The following is an 8588-nucleotide window of genomic DNA, read 5'->3' as shown; positions in this document are numbered from 1 at the left end:
GGAAACGGCATAGAAAATTAATTAATTTAAAAATATATATATATTATGTAGGATCTCTGTCTTTAATGTGCTGTACACCCTTATTTAATGCTATAACTAGTACTCCAACAGTATTTTTTTTCTTTTCTTTTCACTTTGTGTTACTATATGGGGGGCAAACTGCTGAAACCGTTACCTAATATATACTAGACTGATCTTTTGTATACAAAGAGAATTGAAAATGAATCATGATGTGATAGGAAGGGGAGAGGGAGCGGGAGGGGGGAGGGTTGTGGGTGGGAGGAAAGTTTTGGGAGGGGGAAGGCATTGTAACCCATAAGCTATACTTTGGTAATCTATATTCATTAAATAAAAGTTTAATAAAAAAAAGAAAAACAAAAACAAAAAAAACCCACAGTTTTGGAGATTTATGGGATACTATAAAAGAACCCAACATATAGATCTTAGGATTTCCTAAAGATGTGGAAATGCAGAAAGAATTGGAAGGCCTTTTTAGTGAAATAATTGCAAAAAACTTCACTAATTTGGAGAAAGAAATTGATGCCAAGTACAGGAAACACATAGAACTCCTAATAGACATGCACCGAAAAGATCCTCACCCTGACACATGTAATCAAACTCTCCACAGTAAGACACAAATAAAAGATTCTAAAATATGCATCAGAGAAATGCCAGATAACTTTCAGAGGATCTCCAATTAGACTTACAGTTGACTTCTCATCTGAAACCCAATAGGCTCAGAGAGAATGGTGAGATATATTTCAAGACTTAAAAGAAAAGAAAAGCTGTCAACCCAGAATACTGTAACCTGCAAAGGTGTCGTTTGTGAATGAAGGTGAATTAAACCTTTCACGAACAAACAGAAATTGAAAGAATTTGTCACCACCTGTCCAATCCTACAGAAGATGCTTCAGGATGTGTTAGACAAATATGGTCATCACTATGAAGGAAGGTGAAAGCAGAAAATGTCAAATAAAAGAACAAAAGAATTCCAAAGTAAACAATAGGAATATTTATGGAAAAATGGCAGGGCCAAGTCATTAGTTATCAGTAATCACCTTGAATGTAAATAGCCTCAACTCTCCAGTTAAAAGATACAGACTGGATGAATGGCTTTAAAAATTATCTATTAACTGCCTGCAAGAAACACATCTCACCAATAAAGACATACACAGATTGAAAGTGAAAGGATGGAGATATTCCCTACTAACAGAAACCTTTTTGGTATACCCATCCTAATATCAGACAAAATAGATTTTAACACAAAAACTGTTAAAAGACACAAATAAGGGAACTATGCAGTTATTAAGACATCAATTCAGTAGGTAGATGTGGCTATAATAAATGTATACAAGCCTAATGACAGGACACTTCTCTATTTAAGCTAATGTTAATGGATATAAGGGGAGACATAGAGTCTAGCACAATAATAATGGTGGAATTCAATACCCCACCCTCAGCAATGCGCAGATCAACCAGATAGAAATCAGCAAGGAAAGAACAGTTAATTAATACTATATACCAAATGGACCTAATGAATATCTACAGAACTTTTCATCTTACAGTTTCAAAATACACATTCTTCTCACCAGTCCATGGAACTTTCTCTAGGATAGGCCATGAAGCAAGTCTCAGAAATTTCAAAAACATCGAATTTTCATACCATGCATCTTCTCTGATCACTATGGGATGAAGCTGTAAGTCAACAACTCAAGGATCTCTAGAACAAATGCAAACACATGAGACTGAATAACATGCTCCTGAAATGAACAGCGAATTATAGAAGAAATCAGAAAACTGTTGAAGAACAGTTTTTTATTCTATTTGTTGAACTCCTTACTTAGTATAGTTAATCTTCTGTGTATAAAGTTAATTGAAAATAGATTATAATAAAAAAATAAAGAAAGGGAATAGGAGAGGGAGGAAGAAAAAGGGTGGAAGAGTGGGTGTGAGGGGAGGTACATTGGGAAAAATCACTGTGTTTCCAAACTTCATGAATCACATGATGTTTGTATACCTTAAATAAACGTTTTTGGGGAAAAAAGCAAATAAAAATATTGTTTTGGTTACTTCTTCATGATAATATATGTTTAAAAAGTTTTCATTAATTTATATTTAAATATTTTGATTAATAAGTAACACTTGCACAGTTTTCTGGGACACTATAATATTTGAACACATGTACACAGAGTAATCAGCCTTTCCATTTTCTTAGCTATTTTTGGTGTTTGGAGCCTATACACACCTCTTTCTAACTTGTGGGTTTACCTGCAATGGCAATCAAATCAGCATATAGAAGACATTCTGCAGTCACACCTTCACTGCAATATTACTTTTTATTTACATTCTCTGTTGGTTCATACATCTTTCCCCAGCTTTCCTTAATGCTTTGTCAATGATTTCATTTGGCCACTGAGCATTCATAGGTTATTTATATGTTTAGAAAATTAATTATTGTTCCCCCAGCAGTCCAAGAGAGGGAACCATGTAGGAGCAGAATGAAAAGTGCTGGTGAGGAAAGTAAATGGAATTGTTTTAAAAAATGTTTTGAAAAAAAATTCAAGAAAACTATTTAGTGGTTGAGCATTTAGTCTTGCTGGAATTTGGAGTAGAAAGGTGAGGACCAGGTTCTTTTGAACTTCAGAAAGTGAAATGTCTGAAGCTCACCCAGGCAGTATGTATAACAGCAAATGCTTATTATTTTTTTTATTTTTCTTTTTTTTATTTTATTTAATGAATATAAATTTCCAAAGTACAGCTTATGGGTTACAATGGCTTCCACCTTCCATATCTTCCCTCACACCCACAACCCTCCCCTTTCCCGCTCCCTCTCCCCTTCCAATCACATCATGGTTTATTTTCAATTCTCTTTATATACAGAAGATCAATTTAGTATATATTAGGTAACGATTTCAACAGTTTGCCCCCATATAGTAACACAAAGTGAAAAAAAATACTGTTGGAGTACTAGTTATAGCATTAAATAAGAGTGTACAGTACATTAAAGACAGAGATCTTACATAATATATTTTTTTAAAAAATTAATTTTCTATGCCGTTTCCAGTTTAACACCAGGTTTTTCCTTTTTTCATTTCCAATTATCTTTATATACAGAAGATCAATTCAGTATATAATTAGTAAAGATCTCATCAGTTTGTACCCACGCAGAAACACAAAGTGTAAAAATACTGTTTCAGTACTAGTTATAGCATCACTGCACATTAGACAACACATTAGGGACAGATCCCACATGGGATGTAAGTACACAGTGACTCCTGTTGCTGACTTAACAATTTGACACTCCTGTTCATGGCGTCAGTAATCTCCCTAGGCTCTAGTCATGAGTTGCCAGGGCTATGGAAGCCTTTAGAGTTCGCTGACTTTGATCTTATTCCGATAGGGTCACAGTCAAAGTGGAAGTTCTCTCCTCCCTTCAGAGAAAGGTACCTCCTTCTTTGATGGCCCTGTTCTTTCCACTGGGATCTCACTCACAGAGATCTTTCATTTAGGTCTTCTTCTTTTTTTCTTTTCCATGGTATCTTGGCTTTCCATGCCTACAATACTCTCATGAGAGCAAATGCTTATTGTTAACAAAATAAAGTACACTCCTTATGAGAATATGAGCTGGCCAACAGGCTGGAACCCAAGGCACTGAATGCACAAAAGGCCTATACTTTTATAGGGCTGGCTATTTGTTGTGTGGCAACCCTCATGTGTTTCTGAAGACATCTGCCACGTAGGCCATCTGGCCATTATCATATTTATACACAGATTCTAGGTGAAGGTCAAAATTGCATTTTTTACTCAGCTTTCTAAGTTAGCCCTCCTGCATCTCCTGCCTCAAAGTCAAAGATAAGAACAGGGAGATACAGACAGCAAAAAGGAAAATGATACTGTGACTGCAACAGGCTTTGGGAATTTGCTTTTCTGTTACCAAAATTAACCTTTAGCAGTTTCCTGTTGAGAGATTGAGGGAGGGAGGGAGGGATAGAGGGAGGGGGAGAGAGAGAGAGAGAGAGATGTGTAGAGAAAGAGAAAAATAGAATGGGGAGAGAAAAATCAAGGGTCAGGACAGGTAAATTTGGATCTTTCTAATAGACATGAATGTGTCATGTGAAGAAGTGAATATAAGAGATTATGCTGAATATAGGAAAGAAGCTGAAACTAGAGCTTGGCTATAGATAGACACTCAGATGCCATCAGAATTCAAATACCCTGTATTTTTTAAATGTTTTTACTGTATTTATTTGAAAGGCAGATTTACAAAGAGAGGTAGAACCAGAGAGAGATAGAGGCAGAGACAGAGACAGAAAGAGAGGTCTTCCAGCCGTTGGTTTACTCCACAAATGATTACAATAGCCAGAGCTGAGCAGATCCAAAACCAGGAGCCAGGAGCTTCTTCCAGGTCTCCCACACAAGTGCAGGGGCCCAAGGACTTGGGCCATCTTCCACTGCTTTCCCAGGCCATAACAGAGAGCTAGATCAGAAGTGGAGCAGCTGGGATTCAAACTGGCATCCATACGGGATGTCAGTTCAGCAGGCCAGGGCTTAGACCTGCTGCACCACTGCACCAGTTCTTCAAATGTCCTTTAATGTTGTGAGACTGAGTGAGATTCCCCAGGGAAGAAGTGCAGCTAGAAAAAAGTAAGAAGGCAAGCAATAAGGCTTGTTGTATCCCACATGATACAAATCAAGTAAAAACAAGCAAGGTCCAGAGCCTATTAGTCTGTTTATTTTACTTGCTTGGCTCTGGACACTTGACCTGAGCATATCCAATAATTGATTTTCTTTATGTTATTTGCACTCAATGATCAAGGGGCTGCCTAGGGAAGAAATGAAAATATGCAGTGAGACCTCAAAAAGGAGTGTGGGGACTAGAAGTGAGGAGCATAAGACCATGTCATGGTGTGTTTTGCAGGAGGAAGCTGCTGTGAGTCAGATAGGAAAAGCAGCCAATAAGAGAGGATCACAGCACTGAGACACACAGAGAAAACATGCTGAGAATGGGGAGGGAGAGGAAACAGAAAGGGGGGATCTCTTCCATGAGAGAAAGAAATCACAGCTAAGTGTCAGGGTTTCCTCAGTCCTGCTGTTGCTTCCAGGTCTAATATGACTGGCTCTCAATTCCTGAAACATGATCACAAAAACATTGAAAAACAACAAGTGCCCAGACTGTGTGAACTCATGCTGATGGTAAGGCATTTGAGCCATTTTGGTATGTCTGTGGAACCTCATTGATTAATCTTACAAATCCACTGCATGTAGGGTTTCTGATGAGAAGTCTGCTGTGAGTCTAATTGGAGATCCTCTGAGAGTAAACTGGCATTTCTCTCTTGCACATTTTAGAATCTTTTCTTTATGCTGCACTGTGGTGAGTTTGACTACAATGTGTCTTTTCTGGTCATGTGTATTGAGAGTTCTGTGTGCTTCCTGTACTTGGATATCTCTGTCCTTCTCCAAACCTGGGAAGTTTTCTGCTAGTATCTCACAGAAAAGGCCTTCTAATCCTTTATTTCTCCCCATTCCTTCAGGAACTCCTATAACCCAAATGTTGGTTTTTTTAATAGTATCCTGTAGATTCCCCAAAATATTTTTTAGATTTCTAATGTCCTCTTCTTATCTTTGGTTTGACTGTATACCTTCCTGTGCTCTGTCTTCTAAGTCTGATATTCTCTCTTCTGCCTCACTGATTCTGTTTTTAAGGCTCTCAACTGTGTTTCTTATTTTTTCTATTGATTTCTTCATTTCATTTCGATTTCTGCAATATCTCAATTTCTTTTTTTTAAACTTTTATTTAATGAATATGAATTTCCAGAGTACAGCTAAAGGATTACAATGGCTTCCCCCTTCCATATCTTCCCTCCCACCTGCAACCCTCCCCTTTCCCACTCCCTCTCCCCTTCCATTCACATCAAGATTCATTTTCAATTATCTTTATATACAGAAGATCAATTCAGTATATACTAAGTAAAGATTTCATCAGTTTGCACCCACACAAAAACACCAGGTGTAAAAATACTGTTTCAGTACTAGTTATAGCATCACTTCACATTGGACAACACATTAAGGGCAGATCCCACATGAGACATAAGTACACAGTGACCCCTGTTGTTGATTTAACAATTTGACACTCGTTTATGGGGTCAGTAAACTCCCTAGGCTCTAGTCATGAGTTGCCGAGGCTACGGAAGCCTTTTGAGTTCGCTGACTTTGATCCCATTCCTACAGGTTCATAGTCAAAGTGGAAGTTCTCTCCTCCCTTCAGAGAAAGGCACCTCCCTTCTCTGATGGCCCTATTCTTTCCACTGGGATCCCACTCTCAGAGATCCCTCATTTAGGTCTTCTTTTTTTTTTCTCCAGAGTGTCTTGGCTTTCCATGCCCAAAACACTCCCTTGGGCTTTTGAGCCAGATCCGAATGCCCCAAGAGCTGATTTTGAGGCCAGAGTACCATCCAGGACATCTGCCATTCTATGTGTCTGCTGTGTCTCCCACTTCCCATGTTGGATCGTTCTCTCCCTTTTTGGTTCTATCAGTTAATACTAGCAGACACTAGTCTTGTTTGTGTGATCCCTTTGACTCTTAGACATATCAGTGTGATCAATTGTGAAATGAAATTGATCACTTGGGCTAGTGTGATGGCATTTGTTCTATTAAATTATTAATTTCATTTTGATTCCTCCTTAAGATTTCATTTTCATGAGAGAGATTTTCTTTCATGCCCTGCATGGATTTCGTGCATTTGCTTTTGATTACTTCTAAGTATGTCAAAAATTATGCCTGCTCTATTGGCTCATACATTTTTGTAAGATGATTGGAGAGAGAGAGAATCATGTCTATACTGTCCCTTTTATTTTTCCTCTCCTCTAGTTAGGCTGATGTACATTCCTCCATGGGCTTCAAACCTCATTCCCTCTAGGCTCTTCCTGCCACTTTTCCACCAGTGATGGGGTATTGCAGTCTCATCTCACCTCACTTCCTAGCACAGAGGTGCGGATGCTCTTGGCTGCTGAAATCCTGAGCCATGGGTACCCACACCCTCAATGTAGGTCACCATGTCCCTCCAATTATGGAAAAGTTTCCTCTGCTGTTTTTTCCCTAACTCTTCCCTGAGACTACACTATCTCCACTTTATTAAACTATATTCTCCTGAACTAGATTAGTAAGTTCCCTCCCTATTCCACCATCTTGTAACCCCTTTCATGGACTCTTGTATGACACCAGCCCAAATGTCAAGTGACTGGGCTGTGGCTGGTAACCAAGACAGAGATTGAATCTATAATAAAGACTATCCCAACAAAGAAAAGACCATGATTGAATAGCTTCACCCCTGAAATCTACCAGACATTTAAAGTACTAATTCTAATTCTGCTCAAGCCATTCAAAATAATTAAAATGCAGGGAATCTTCATAAACTCCTTCTGTGAAGCCATTTAATTACTATAATATTTGGTCTTAGATACTTAGAATTTTTGATTGATTACACAAGAATTGGATATAGATGTCTTTTTGTAACTCTTTTTTTTTAACAGAATGACAGAAATTTTGTTCATTATTTTCAATAAATGAGTCATAAAAATTAAAATGGGCACTTTTAATCTTTAAAAGTGTGATTATTAGGCCGGTGCTGCAGCTCACTAGGCTAATCCTCTGCCTTGCGGTGCCGGCACACCGGGTTCTATTCCCATTCAGGGCACTGATCCTGTCCCGGTTGCCTCTCTTCCAGGCCAGCTCTCTGCTGTGGCCAGGGAGTGCAGTGGAGGATGGCCCAAGTGCTTGGGCCCTGCACCCCATGGGAGACCAGGATAAGCACCTGGCTCCTGCCATCGGATCAGCGTGGTGCGCCGGCCACAGCGCGCCTACCGCAGTGGCCATTGGAGGGTGAACCAACAGCAAAGGAAGACCTTTCTCTCTGTCTCTCTCTCACTGTCCACTCTGCCTGTGGAAAAAAAAAAGTGGGATTATTGTGCTCGCTTTGGCAGCACATATACTAAAAGTGTGATTATTTTGTATCTCTTATGGAATTTGTATAACTATATTTAGATTTAAATATATCTGATGATAAGTTATCTTTTAAAAAAAGTGACAGAGAGGAAAGGCAGGAAAAGATATATGTCTGCTGCTTCACCCCCTGAAATGCCTACGACAGCTTGCGATGTGCCAGGCTGAAGCAAGGATGAAGGAACTTCATTCATTTCTCCTGAGTGGGTTGTAGGAACCCAAGAATTTGAGCACTGTGTGCTGCCTTTCATGTGCAGTTGCAGGAAACTGAATCAGAGAAATGGTGGATCTGCACCAAACCAGGCCCTCTGATACAGGAAGCTGTATCACCATGTCCAAACCCATGAAAATTACATTTTCTTAATGCAGAGCTTAATACATTCATGATTGTAAGCATATTTATTTTTATATCTTCCTTTATTTTAATTCCTTTTGCCCCCTATTTTTAGCTTTTATTTAATGAATATAAATTTCCAGTGTACAGCTTATGGATTACAATGGCTTCCCCCTCCCATAACTTCCCTCCCACCTGCAACCTTCCCATCTCCCGCTCCCTCTCCCCTTCCATTCACATTAAGGTTCATTTTCA

The sequence above is a fragment of the Lepus europaeus genome, chromosome 7 (assembly GCF_033115175.1).
Source record: "Lepus europaeus isolate LE1 chromosome 7, mLepTim1.pri, whole genome shotgun sequence".
NCBI lineage: Eukaryota > Metazoa > Chordata > Mammalia > Lagomorpha > Leporidae > Lepus > Lepus europaeus.
The sequence above is the reverse complement of the archived record's forward strand: the minus strand, read 5'-3'. Positions refer to the sequence as shown.